Below are 13,366 nucleotides of genomic sequence, written 5' to 3'. Positions count from 1 at the left end.
GATGGAATTTCTTCCTTTTTAGTGATTAGCAAATGAGAAATATAGTGGTTCATGACAAGGAGAGGATACATTTCATTTTGTCTAGTGACCCTGAAGTGTATTATTCTTGTCCCTTTTGTAATCATTATACATCTACTATTAGATAATCATGTATCCAGAAGTTATCTGTGGTGTAAAGTCTACTTGGTTACTTAGTTGTGGCAAGGTTTGAAAAATAGTTAAAATAAAACTTGAGCATAGGAACTTGACTATAAAATTTAAGATCTTCATTTCAAGAGGAAGAAACAATAGAATTTTCAATTTAATTAGGAAAACACAATTAAAGGGATGCAGTGTCTATTCTCCTGCTGAATGTTAAAGTTCAACACAAAGGAAACCCTTACATGCAATGTGGTTGTGGCTAATTAGCTGCAGTAATGGGCTGGAACAAGTGGCTTGTTCAGGGATAGACCATGAACTCCTCAGGGGCCAGAAATCAACGATCATTTAGGAAGCAAACGCTTAGAATCACATGGCTTAGAATATGCTTGTCTGTTGCAATGTTTCACAATACATAGTACACTCCCTATGTTTTCTCTCCATATTCGATATGCAACTGCTAAGAAACATTATAGGCTTGGCCTTATTAATCCAGATTTATGGAAATGCTAACCCTGAACTGAAACCAAAGGAAAGCTGACTGATCTCTGGAAATAAGCTGAGTAAACTCCCAAAGTCCTGGGCCACTAAGTAGAGTGGTTAAGGACAGTAGCTCTCCTCTGCTGCTTCCTGACCTTGAATATAAAACTACAAGCTCAGGTTGCAGACCACATGTTCAGAAAAGAATGATCTCTGAAAACAGCACAAGATAAAACTCAAGTCTTGGGTCTTTTAATTTTGGCTCTGCCACTATGAGCTGTGTGACGTTCTGTAAGATCTTTACTTCTCTGGGCTTTCTATATTTTACCTGTAAAGGGCATGATTAAGTCACTCTCTAAGGGTGTGCGGTCCTGTCTCCTCCCCACCTCCCGGACTTGGGTCTGGGTCACCTGTTCCTGCCCCTGCTCAGAGCTGCTGCTGGCCTTCATCCTGAGAGGCCCAACACGGTGCCCCTCCCGTCCTCCACCAGACGGGCAGGGCAGGGTGGGGGCAGGGTCAGGCATGACCCTCTGCACCGCATAACCACAGGGCGGGCCCCTGGTGCCCTAAGGGTCTGCACCCAGCCTGCCAGGTTCTCTGTGCTTGAGGGAGTGTGACATTAAATAGCAAACAAAACACCTGGACAGGTCAAGCGAGAGACTGGAGAAGAAACACTTTTTTCCTCTTTTTTAACAAGGGACCTGCATTTCCATTTTATGCTTGCCCCTGGGTGATCCTGACCAGGAACGGTGTCACCCACGCCTTGGCCGCCGCTTTCTTTCCGTGGACCTCCGGTGAAGTCGGCTTTTAAAGCGGGTGAATACTCTTGCATGTTCCCGTGGTGGCTGTTGCCCTCTGCTGGGCAAACCAGGCATTAGCTCTACTTCAAAATCTGTGAAGAAAATGCTCCCAATTCGAGTTTCAAAACCCAATTTGAGACAATGGTTTGATCGTCAATTTTCTCCATCTGCACTTTTTTGAAGGCTGCTGCAGATTTGAATAGCCTATTCTAAAGTGAATTGCCTTGTAGGAAGGTGACTTTTGCTTAAAACTAAGCAGTCACAAACTTCAGTATCCACATCTACCATGCAAAATACAGCAGAAACACAACATGTAAGCAGCTGGTTCTCCTGTTTAATTGTGCCATCATATAACCTTGCTTACTGTGTATGAAGTATTCTTTATAATCTTTAAAAGTGATTGGAATGGGCCTCCACCTTAATGGTATTTTTGTTCAGGGCTTAAATAATGTAATCACTCCCATTTCCAAGTTCTCAACATCTGGTGACTTTTTATTTTACTGGACTTAGGGAGAATTACCTGAGAAATAGTACTTTAATGATTTTAAGGCATGAAGAATTTTCTATGTAACTATTAAATCACTGCCTCTATGATAACCTTTCTTTTTGGCAATGACGGAAAATACCCTGTTAAACCTGGTGGACTTTTGCTGTCTTTCCCTATTTCACTGTGTGTGTGTGTGTGTGTGTGTGAGAGAGAGAGAGAGAGAGAGGGATTGTAAAGCATAAGTAAAAACTGAAAGATGGCCATGCAGTGGCTCATGCCACTGCATTTTGGGAGGCTGAGGCAGGTGGATCACTTGAACCGCTGGAGTTTGAGACCAGCCTGGGCAACATGGTGAAACTCCATCTCTACAAAAAAATACAAAAATCATCTGGGCATGGTAGCGTGTGCCTGTAGTCCCAGCTACTCAGGAAGATGAGTGGGGGAGGATCACCTGAGCCCAGTGAGATTAAGGCTGCAGTGAGCCATGACTGTGCCACTGCACTGCAGCCTGGGCAACAGAGGGAGACCCTGCCTAAAAAAAAAATGATGAAAGATGAGCTTCCTCTGTGTATAAGCACAGGAGTGTGCTTTACACAACGGAAGTCCCTGTCTAGACTCTACTGTGTGCTAAGCACAGTGGCATGCACTTCATACATTTTGTCTCACTTAGCAACATTGCAAGACAGTCTTTGTATTTCCCATAGAAAATGATGATCAGTGAATTTAAATAATGTGCCCTAGGTTGTTAAGCTAGAAACTGATATTTTGCCCTCAGTGCCAGATCCACCTGACTCCAAAAACCCCCCTTTTTCCACTGTGCAGTGTGGTCGCCTAATGAATGATTCTAACCCTGGTTAGTTTTGTAGAGAACTAAAGCCCTAAGCAGGTGTTCGGAGGAAGAGCTGGACTTGGACTCCATGTTTCCTACCCTAATCCAATTTATTATATAGCTAGAATAACTTAGCTTTAGGAACCGGGGATGGTTCTTTCAAATTCCCCCTTTCTTATCTCCTATGTGGTGTTTGGGTCCTCCAAAAATTATCTAGATTGAGAGATACAAAAGAATGACCATTTTGGCCAGGAGTGGTGACTCATGCCTGTAATCCCAGCACTTTGCCAAGGCAGATGGATTGCTTGAGCCCAGGAATTCAAGACCAGCCTGGGCAACAGGGTGAAACCCTGTCTCTATTGAAAATACAAAAGTCAGCTGAGCGTGGTGGTGGGTTCCTGTAATCCCAGCTACTTGGGAGGCTAAGGAAGGAGAATCACTTGAACCTGGGAGGCTGAGGTTGCAGTGAGCCAAGATCGTGCCACTGCACTTCAGCCTGGGCTACAGAGTGAGACTCTGTTTCAGGAAAAAAAAAAAAAAAAAAAAAAAGGCCGGGCACGGTGGCTCACGCCTGTAATCCCAGCACTTTGGGAGGCTGAGGCGGGCGGATCACAAGGTCAGGAGATCGAGACTATCCTGGCTAACACGCATTGTGGCAGCACGAGAAGTCCCAGCTACTCAGGAGGCTGAGGCAGGAGAATGGCGTGAACCCGGGAGGTGGAGGTGGCAGTGAGCCGAGATCACGCCACTGCACTCCAGCCTGGGTGAAAGAGCAAGACTCCGTCTCGAGAAAAAAAAAAAAAAAAGGAATGACCATTTCAACAATAGTTGAAGTGGATTATCCATTGATCTTGGTCTAACTATTCTGCAGAACAGAAGCTAAGCAAATAGGCCGCCGACTTTAACCAGTGTAACTATCCAATGAGTTGATCAATCAGCCAATATTTATTGAGCATCTCCTATGTGATAAGGACCAAGATAGGTTGTAGACAACTAGAAATAAAAAAGGCATGAGGTCAGTCAAAGGGGATGAACAAACACATAAACAAAAGTACATTGCAATGCAAATTCTACACACACAGAGCTACGGGATTACAGAAGGAAGAGCAACAGATTCCACCTGGAAGAATGGGGGAGTGCTCCCCTGAAGGACACTAACCCGTGCCAGCATACCTTCAATACGCAGAAGCCATTTGCATGACATGTTTCTAGTTCTTTTAACAATGAAGTGTACATTCTTCCATTCCAGATTGTACAGACAAGAAATTTCATAAGGTAATCCAGAAACTGGAAATAGTAAATTTTTTTGAAAGCAACGTCATTATTTTGGCTAATAAGTAACAGATATGTGAATCACCATGAGGTTCTAGTAAATTTAGATTCTCTAGAAAAATTTGGCAGCAAATGGAAGCTTAATTACAACTTGGTTAAACACAATGTAATTGGAATAGTTGCACTTTGGGAGGCTGAGGCGGGAAGATCACAAGGTCAGGAGATCGAGACCATCCTGGCTAACACGGTGAAACCCCATCTCTACTAATAATAGAAAAAATTAGCCAGGCATGGTGGTAGGCGCCTGTAGTCCCAGCCACTCAGGAGGCTGAAGCAGGAGAATGGCGTGAACCCAGGAGGCAGAGGTTGCAGTGAGCTGAGATGGCGCCGCTGCACTCCAGCCTGGGCGACAGAGCAAGATTGTCTCAAAAAAAAAAAAAAAAAAAAAAAAAAAAGCATGCAAATTTAATTAAAAACTTGAGCCAGGTGCAGTGGTGGCTCATGCCCGTAATCCCAGCACTTTGGCAAGCTGAGGCAGGAGGATCACTTGACCCCAGGAGTTCAAGACCAGCCTGGGTAACAAAGTGAGACCCTGTCTCTACAAATAAATAATAATAATAAAAAATTAGCTGGGCATGAAGTCTGCTGGTTACACTGGAGGCTGAAGTGGGAGGATCACTTGAGATCAGGAGTTCAAGGTTACAGTGAGCTGTGATTATTCCACTGCTCTCTAGCCTGGGTGACAGAGCAAGACCCTGTCTAAAAAAAAAAAAAAAAAAGTGAAAACAAACATGTCAGGTAAAAGGGCAACTACTTGTATAATCTTAGTGAGTTTTCAATTTAAACATTTTCCAATTAGAAATAGGATTAATTTTAGGACTTTCATATGTATTACATTTGGAAGACTTCTTAAAAAATGACATAGGCTGGACACAGTGGCTCATGCCTGTAATCCCAGCACTTCGGGAGGCAGAGGCCAGTGGATCGCGAGGTCAGGAGTTTGAGATCAGCCTGACCAACATGGTGAAACGGTGTCTCTACTGAAAATACAAAAATTAGCCGGGCATGGTGGTGTGCGCCTGTAATCCCAGCTACTCAGGGGGCTGAGGAAGGAGAATCGCTTGAACCCAGGAGGTGGAGGTTGCAATGAGCTGAGATTGCGCCACTGCACTCCAGCCTGGGCGACAGAGCAAGACTCTGCCTCAAAAAACAAATGAACAAACAAAAAAACAATAAAAATTAATTACCTGTATCCAAGTCATTCTATCAGTCTCTGCTTTGGTAGGGAATCTACACTATGATACTTGCTGATCATATATATATGTATTTTTAATTCAAGAGAACATTCTACTCTTCTTTTCACAGCTTTTTTTTTTTTTTTGTAAATTTAATTTGGCTGGGCACGGTGGTTCATGCCTGTAATCCCAGTACTTTTTGAGACTGAGGCGGGCAGATCACTTGAGGTCGGGAGTTCGAGACCAGCCTTGCCAACATGGTGAAAACCCATCTCGACTAAAAATACAAAAATTAGCCGGGCGTGGTGGCATGCACCTGTAATCCCAGCTACTCAAGAGGCAGAAGCAGGAGAATAACTTGAACCTGGGAGGTGGAGGTTGTGGCGAACTGAGATTGCGCCACTGTGCTCCAGCCTGGGTGACAGTGAAACTCTGTCTCAAAAAAAATTAATTTTATTTTAGATTCAGGGGGTACATGTGCTTGTTTGTTACATGAGCATACTGGAGATTGGGCTTCTAGTGGACCCATTACCCAAACAGTGAACACTGTACCCCATAGGTAATTTTTCAGCTCTTGCCCCCGCCCATCCTCCCCTCTTTTGGTGTCCCCAGTGTCTATTATTTCCATCTTTGTGTCCATGTTTACTCATTGTTTAGCTCCCACTTATTAGTGAGAATGCGTGGTACTTGGTTTTCTGTTTCTGAACTACTTCACTTAGGATAATGGCCTCCAGCTCCATCCCGTGTCACTGCAACGGACATGATTTCATTTTTTTATGGCTGCATAGTATTCCATGATGTATTAATATATGGACCACATCTTCTTTATCCAGTCAACTGTTGATTGACACTCAGGTTGGCTCCATGATTTTGCCATTGTTCTTTTCACAGTTTCTAAATACAGCATCATCGAATGTTAATATAAAACTTATCTTGGAATGCTGCTAGGTGGGCCAACAGACGACTATGCCAGTTTGGGACCTCTGAAAAGCAGATGTCAAGATAGGATTAGATGTGCCAAAATATTTTAAAGACAACGCCCGTTCAGGATAGTGCAGGAGGGAGAAGGAGCCTGGCATGCAGGTGAGGAGAGCCTTCTGACAGGTCTCAGTGCAATACAGGTCTGACACTTGTGAATGGAGAGAGGGAAGGGAAGAAGATTGGCTTGGAAGAGCTCCAGATTGCAGCACATTCTGAGAAAGACCTGGTAGGGCCGTAGGAATTCCAGAGCAAAGGCCGCCGGCTAGAAGCAGAAAGGGTGTAGCTCTAGTGCTCTCACCATGCTCAGTTGTGAGCCGGAAACAGCTGGGGAATGTGTGACCTTGGTGTGAGCTCTGTGGTGGATCCAAATGTGTGACAGCTGCAGGCCGTCAGTTGCTCAAGCTTGCAAGATCTCAGGGGATCACCTCCATGCCACCACACAGACAGGTATCCCCACACATAAATCCACATAAATGGAGGTACTGGACCATCTTTTTAGGATTTGCTAAGTTAGGGTTCCACCACCTTCAGACCAAATTGAAGGAAAGGAGGGAGCAATCAAGGGAGAAGGTTGGTGATGAGAATGACATGGTGCTCACAGGGAGAAGAAGGAGGACCCACCCACTTCATGAAAAGAAAGGCATGCTTCCAGAACCTAGCATGTGTCACCTGGAGTGTGGGGGACATGCAAGAATCCAGAGATAGCTGCCTGAGAAGCTTCAAGGAAAGAGGCTGATCAGAGCTGCCTGTGACCAGAGAATAAGACAGTACTGCAGTGACAGCGGCCTGCACTTCTATAGCGTGATGGGCCAAACGCCAGTTGGTGTCCGTGGGTCAGCATGCATATTGTGGAAGGTGACTGCCAGGGCATGTTGCCCTGCAGAGGGCCTGCGTGAGGCAGACCACCAGTGCAGTTGAGGCTGAAACAGCTGCAGGGTCAGAACCCCACCCTGCCCAACTTGAGAAACCAGTGCCATTTCGTGATTTCTCTTCACCAAGTAGTCCAGTTGGTTAAAAAAAAAATTACCTGGCATAAAGGATTGCTTAACACAGTGGTTTGGAAAGATATCCCCTAAAAACAAACAAACAAAAAGCCAACCTAAATAGTGCAAAGACCAGCAACATCGTTTCATCTTTATAATGGTAAATCTTTATTCCATTGCTGTTTGAATCAGAGTCTGCAAAAGTCCTCTAGTTACATTTGCCTTTTCAAACCCTCCAGGTGCACCGCGTAGGGGAGCCTGAGCATTTCAGGTAGGACTGGAAAAAGGTCTTTGAGAAATCCGTTAATTCATCTATTTACCGTAACAGCAGTCAAGTCTCGCTGGAACCCCTCCGACAGTGGGGAGGCACATTTGGTGCTCACTAAACACAGAAATAAGCTTTCTTCCAGAAAGAAACGCCTGCCTTTTGCTCGAATCTTTTCAGAGACTGGCTTTGGGGTCCTATGAATCAGGCACCCTAGCGTCCTCCAAAGTTCTTCCCGATGCTGAACCCCAATGCCTCTTGCTGCGCCTAATTCGAAGCGGCTCCCTCTTCTGTTCTAAGCGGAAAACAGCGGAACCCATTCCCGGAGGCCTGCCCTGGAGCCGCCAACCCAGTCTTACTCCTTTCTCCTGAGGTCTCCCGACGCTCAGGCACCGCGGTGACCAGCGGAGCAACCGCCCGCGCCGCGTCCGCCTCCTGTGGAGGCTGAGGATGAAGATGGGGCTGGGGCTGGGGCTAGGGCTGGAGCTGGTGCTGGTGCTGGAGCTGGGGCTGGGGCTGGGGCTGAAGCTGGGGCTGGGGCTGGAGCTGGAGCTGGAGCTGGGGCGGGCAGGCGCGCGCGCAGGAGCCGGCGCAGGGGCGGTCGGCAGAGGGCGCTGCGGCTACCGGCTGTGGGGCTGCGACGCGGGGCGCAGAGTGCGGGCCGGGAGGAGGCGCCAGGGTCTCGGCGAGTGCGTCTCCGGGCGGCCGGGAGGGGGTGCGCGCATCAGCTGCCCCGCGCCGCCTACCGCTCGGGCCCGCTCGCCGCCTGGCCGCTGTCACCGCGGACGGCACCTCGCGGGCGAGGCGCGCGCCGCGCGCTGGGAAGGTTGGGCTGGGCGGCCGCCGGCCCCGCGGCTTCTCTTTGTCCGGGCGAGGCGGCCGGAGGAGCAGCCGCGGCCGCGGTTGAGCCGGGAGCACCTGGGCGTCGCGCGGGCGACTCCAGTCCCCGGCTGCGCCCCGGCGCTCGAGCGGGGGCGGCGGCCTGGGCGGTGCCTGCGCCGAGGTGAGTGCGGGGGCGCGGAGTGGGGCGCAGCCGCGACGCGGGCGTGGGCGGGCGGAGGTGATAGCGAGCGGCGGCTGCTCCAGGTGCGGGGGCGCCCCTCGCGCTCCACCTGCGCCGCCGCCGGCTCTCAGGGTAAGTTTATCTTCTCCCTTCTGCGGAAACGCTTGGCCGCTTAGCGGAGTACATACCTGTCGGTAAATAGAAAACTCGAGCTGGAGAGGAGGAGGAAGCAGCGTGGCGGAACCTGGCCCGGGATGAGCGTCTAGGTGAGGGCAGTGGTGGCCTCTTGGACATTACATCTTTCTTGGCTCTTTTCGACCCAGGTGAGCGAATCCTCTGCTGTACTGTCCGGCGGGGTCGGCTGGCTCTGTTGCACGCCCTCTGGACCCGCCGGAGACAGGTGCGCGGAGTTGGGGAGCGCGCAGCCGGGCTCGGGGCAGCGCCAGGCTGGTTCGGCCTCTCGTCTCCGGAGCGGTGATGCTTCCTGCCCACATCACCTGCTCTGGTTGAGGGACTGCAGCTCTTTTGGCACCTTCGTGTGCTGCCAGGTTCAACACCCCCTGCTTTAGAGGCGTTGGTAGGTTAGTTAAAGCGAGTTCTCCCCTACCCACCCCCAGCTTTGGATAATTTGGTCTGAGTCTTCGTCTTAATTTAGTATGAGTGTGTTATTTCCTTCAAGCTTTATAATGGTAAAGCAGTGAAGCGGCTTGCTACATCCATTTTTTTTTTTTCATTCTGAGCCTGTGCACAGAAGGAATTACAGGCACACAAGTGATGTTACTACCATTCTATTTTAAATACAAACACGGAAAGAAGTACTCTTGGCAGGATACCAAAGGCGCCTGTACTCTCCGTTATATAAGTGCTTAAAAAAATATTTGCTCATTGGTAAAGTTATGTGTGATTACCAGAGCACCTAAGAAGACAGTGTCATGCTTTAAGTTTACTTGGAGATAAGCAGTGGTTTTAGCTTGAGGTACCCTTTTGAGATAATATAGGACCCTATATTAAAAAAAGTCATTAGGTAAAATTGTAAAGCATTGAAAAATTGGTTTTGTAAAGTCTATTATGAATTGGTGAGAATTCTTTGACTACTTATTGGTAAAAAGATCCTACGTGTATCCTTTCTAGTTTTCAAACTATTGAATGATTTTATTTTTATCTCTGATGGAAATGTGGTAATAATGAGTTGCCGGTTATTAAAGGTGTGTCTCTCTTTCCCTTGCCTTTCCACAGGCCCCAAAACCAGTACTCACATTTATGGCTATTTGTTTCAGGTAAAAATACAAAAGTAGAAAACATCAGATATACTGATGGCTGGGAAGACCCCTTGTCCCCCCTCCACCCAGTATTCTGTTTTAATTGGTTTGGGGTGATGCCTTGATACCTATAATGTTAAAAAGCTTTCCTGGTGATTCTAACGTGTAGCAAGGGGGGAGAGCCATTGTGGAGCATTGTTCTGTCACTTTGTAGCCTATGGTGTTGCTACAGTGGTTTAAGGTAAGTCAAAAATGCGTTGTTAGAAACATGGGAAGAAAAAAATGGTATTGGAAAGGGGACACATCAAAGAACTACAGCATGTGGACTTTCGTGTTTTGGCTAAGTGCTCTTTATTGTTTTTCCTGCAAAGAGTAGTTGATGTTTATCAGGGACCCATAATTCCGTGTAGAATACTTTTGGGAATCTTAAGTGATATGTATTTCATTTGCGGAAGTACCAATGAAAGTTGAGTAGTAGTGTCAGGATTCCTTTATGTTTACACGGTAAAGTAAGTCATAGGAAAGATTATTTTCCGTATCAAATTAAAAACTTACTATATTACTGTGAACTAGTAAATTAAGTGCAAAAAGCTTTTATTGTTTTTAGGTCAGAAAGAAACCTGGCCTCTGAGTCAGTGTTTTCTGTCTTCCTTATGTAATCCCAAATATCCAAATCTAGAAGCAGATCTTATGGATGGTTTATGAAGGCTTATGTAAGAACTCTGACTGTGCTTTTGGTACTCCATTAAACTCCCTGTTTTGGCTATTACATAATTGACACGGAACTAGACTGTTAAAGCCAAAATCCGGGAGGATGCCCAAACCCACCCCGGCATACACACTTTTATAATGAATTGCTGTTGGCAAATTAGAGGGAACAGCAGGGATGGTTGTTTGTGAACGAGAGGTAAGAATAGCGTCTGGGGGATTGATGTAATAGAAGACTGTTCTGCTTAGCGATTTTCTGGAGATTTGAACGCTGTGGCAGAAACCTCTCTAGTCCTTTCTATCTCCAGCAGCGGCAGATCGACTGGGGAGCTAATGAACCTAAGCCTCAGGTCCCTCCCTCACACAGGCTTCTTCGGAGCCCTCTGGGAGGGGCACTGGCAGTGTGTTCATGTGGTCATCCCTGAGTTTGTATTTGTACTTTTGGATTTTTTTAAAAATAGGGAGAGTACTCTTTCTACCTTCCCACCCCCCAATTATATAAACCCAAGGTTCCACAGACCGTGCGGCTATCCCAGGCTCCAACTTACCTTCAAATATTAACTTACAAAATTGCCTATTCTTAATATAATTTTTGTCATCTGAAAAGATAAAAAAAAAGAATCTGTACAATATCATAGTTGCCTTGCTGAGAAAATGCAAACTGCTATAACCTAGGGCTGTGTGGAGCCTCTGGAATCAGGCACTTACCTGGAGAACCAGTTCCTTGCCTCGTAATCTCACACGCATGAGACTGTTTTGGATCAGTGTGTGAGCTGGAGGTGGAGAAGGGTGGAAACGGGGTGCGGAAGGGAGGAAAGTGGGTTCAAGCTTTTCCTCTTCTCAGAGGCAGGATGCCAGGTGGAAAGGAAGGAAAAAACCTTGCTGAAAGATGCTTCATTAATAAAATGTTAATAGGAACAGATAGCATCAGCTCCATAGGAGAGCCTTCTGTAAGCTTGTTAGGATTGGTCTCTAATATGAATTTTCAACAGTGAGCAAACAAATTCATTCCTGGAAAATATCCTACAGGAAACAAATGCATGTTTGGAAGGACTAGATGAATATCAGCTTGTTCCCATTAGCAGTTTTTATGAGCAAGTAGGAGGCTTATAGTATCCACCACACACATGTTTGAAACGAATTGTTGAAAAGAGTCAAGGAGTTTCCCCTTTTCTCTGAAATGATTTCTACTTCCTGTGTGAATGTGGGTGCCTTTAGATCTTATCATCTTGACCCTTCTCACCAACCCATATACCTCGTCTATCAATTATCCATCCATCAGTCATCTGTCTACCATCCACCCACCCATCCACAGAGACTCTCTTTTTGACCAAACTTTAGCCAGGCTCCAATGAGCCCTCTTCTCAACTGGGCCTCAACCTTGGCCTGTAAGAACTGCAGTTTTCAACACAAACAGTTTTGTCTGTGCTCCCACCCTCCGAGGGATCTGAAAACACTGTCACATGGTGTATTAGCCTGTTCTCACCCTGCTGATAAAGACATATCCGAGACTGGGTAATTTATAAAGGAAAGAGGTTTAATTGACTCATAGTTCAGCATGGCTGGGGAGGCCTCAGGAAACTTACAGTCATCGTGGAAGGGGAAGCAAACATGTCCTTCTTCACATGGCAGCAGGAGAGAATAATGAGCAAAAGGGGGAGAACACCTTATAAAACCATCAGATCTCATGAGAACTTACTATCACGGGAACAGCACGAGGGTCATCGCCCCCGTGATTCAATTACCTCCCACCTAGTCCCTCTTATGACGTATGGGGATCATGGGAATTATAATTCATGATGACATTTGGGTGGGGACACAGCCACACCTTATAACATGGCATCTAGCAGCCTAAGGCCATGTTCCTGGGATGACCCACCTTCACTTGCATTCCTGCCTACAAAAGCTCAAGGCTGCCCCAAAGAATTTGTCTTGTTCTAGCCCACACAAATGATAATAGGCCCCTGACTTTCATTTTGTTAGATCGTTTATTAAAAACTTACAATTGTAATTCTTTCTCTGTGCCTTTGAGATATATGTGTATCTCCTACCACCTGGAGTGTCTTCCTCAGGGTCTGTGAGCCATTCCTTTGACATGTAGTCATGAGGGAGGATAGGGCTCGGTCCTCTAGTCTCTGTAGGTGGGTAGGAGCTTAACTTTGACAAGTGACATTTAGCAGTCACAGATGGCGTAGTCTCATTGGCAAACCCCCTGGTCTGCTTGCTGTAATATTCTATGTCCTTGACCCTGCTTGAGCCCACACACATTCTCATTTTTCTTCGCTAGTTCCTCATTCTCTCTTTAAAACACCCAGTCACCTCTACCTGAATCGGAGTTGAGCTCAGCTCTCTACTGAAGTCTCTTTCTCTCGCTGCAGTAGTGCAGAGTAAAGTCTGTCCTGACTGCCTTTAACCAGTGTCCAGATTTCTTTTTCCCCCACACCAGCCAACAAAAAAGTTTGAGTGTCACCATAGGCCAGGCCCTGTTCTACATGTTAGGTATAGAGCAGCAAACAAAACGGACAAAAACTGTACCCTTGAGGAACTTACAGTATAATGGAATGAACCAGATGAGGTTAAGTACTTAATATATCAGATATGGAGAGTGCTGTGGAGAAAATAAATCAGAGACGGGGGAGCAGGAGTGGGAGATGGGGAATTGCTCTTTCAAGTAGTGTGGTCAGGGGATGCCTCACTGAGAGGAGATGGTGAGCAGAGCCCTGAAGGAGATGGAAGAGTGAGCCGCCTGACCAGAGTGCAGCCTGCATTGGTGGGGAGCACAGGGAGGCAGCTGCAGGCCGCAGTGGGGGATCTCATGCCCATGGCCAGCTCTTCCTCACGATGGCAGCCCTATCCCCCGCTCCAGCCACCCGAGTCTGCCCACGAACACTGGTGGTGTTCTTGGGGCCTTAGTAGTGTGGTGGCT

The 13,366-nt window shown here is 46.8% G+C and overlaps 1 protein-coding gene across 2 annotated transcripts in view; it reads left to right on the top strand.

Moving 5' to 3' along the window:
• The first annotated feature begins 8,527 nt into the window (after window positions 1-8,527).
• Window positions 8,528-13,366, top strand: part of MTUS2 (microtubule associated scaffold protein 2) — a 640,565-nt gene continuing 635,726 nt past the window's right edge. For both annotated transcript variants that reach the window (XM_031934947.1, XM_031934946.1), the window contains exon 1: window positions 8,528-8,796. The gene's annotated coding sequence lies outside the window, so the exon portion shown is untranslated. The remainder of the gene's footprint in view (window positions 8,797-13,366) is intronic.

The sequence above is a fragment of the Piliocolobus tephrosceles genome, chromosome X (genome assembly GCF_002776525.5).
Source record: "Piliocolobus tephrosceles isolate RC106 chromosome X, ASM277652v3, whole genome shotgun sequence".
NCBI lineage: Eukaryota > Metazoa > Chordata > Mammalia > Primates > Cercopithecidae > Piliocolobus > Piliocolobus tephrosceles.
Note: the sequence above shows the minus strand (reverse complement) of the source record. Positions and strands in the feature narration are given on the sequence as shown.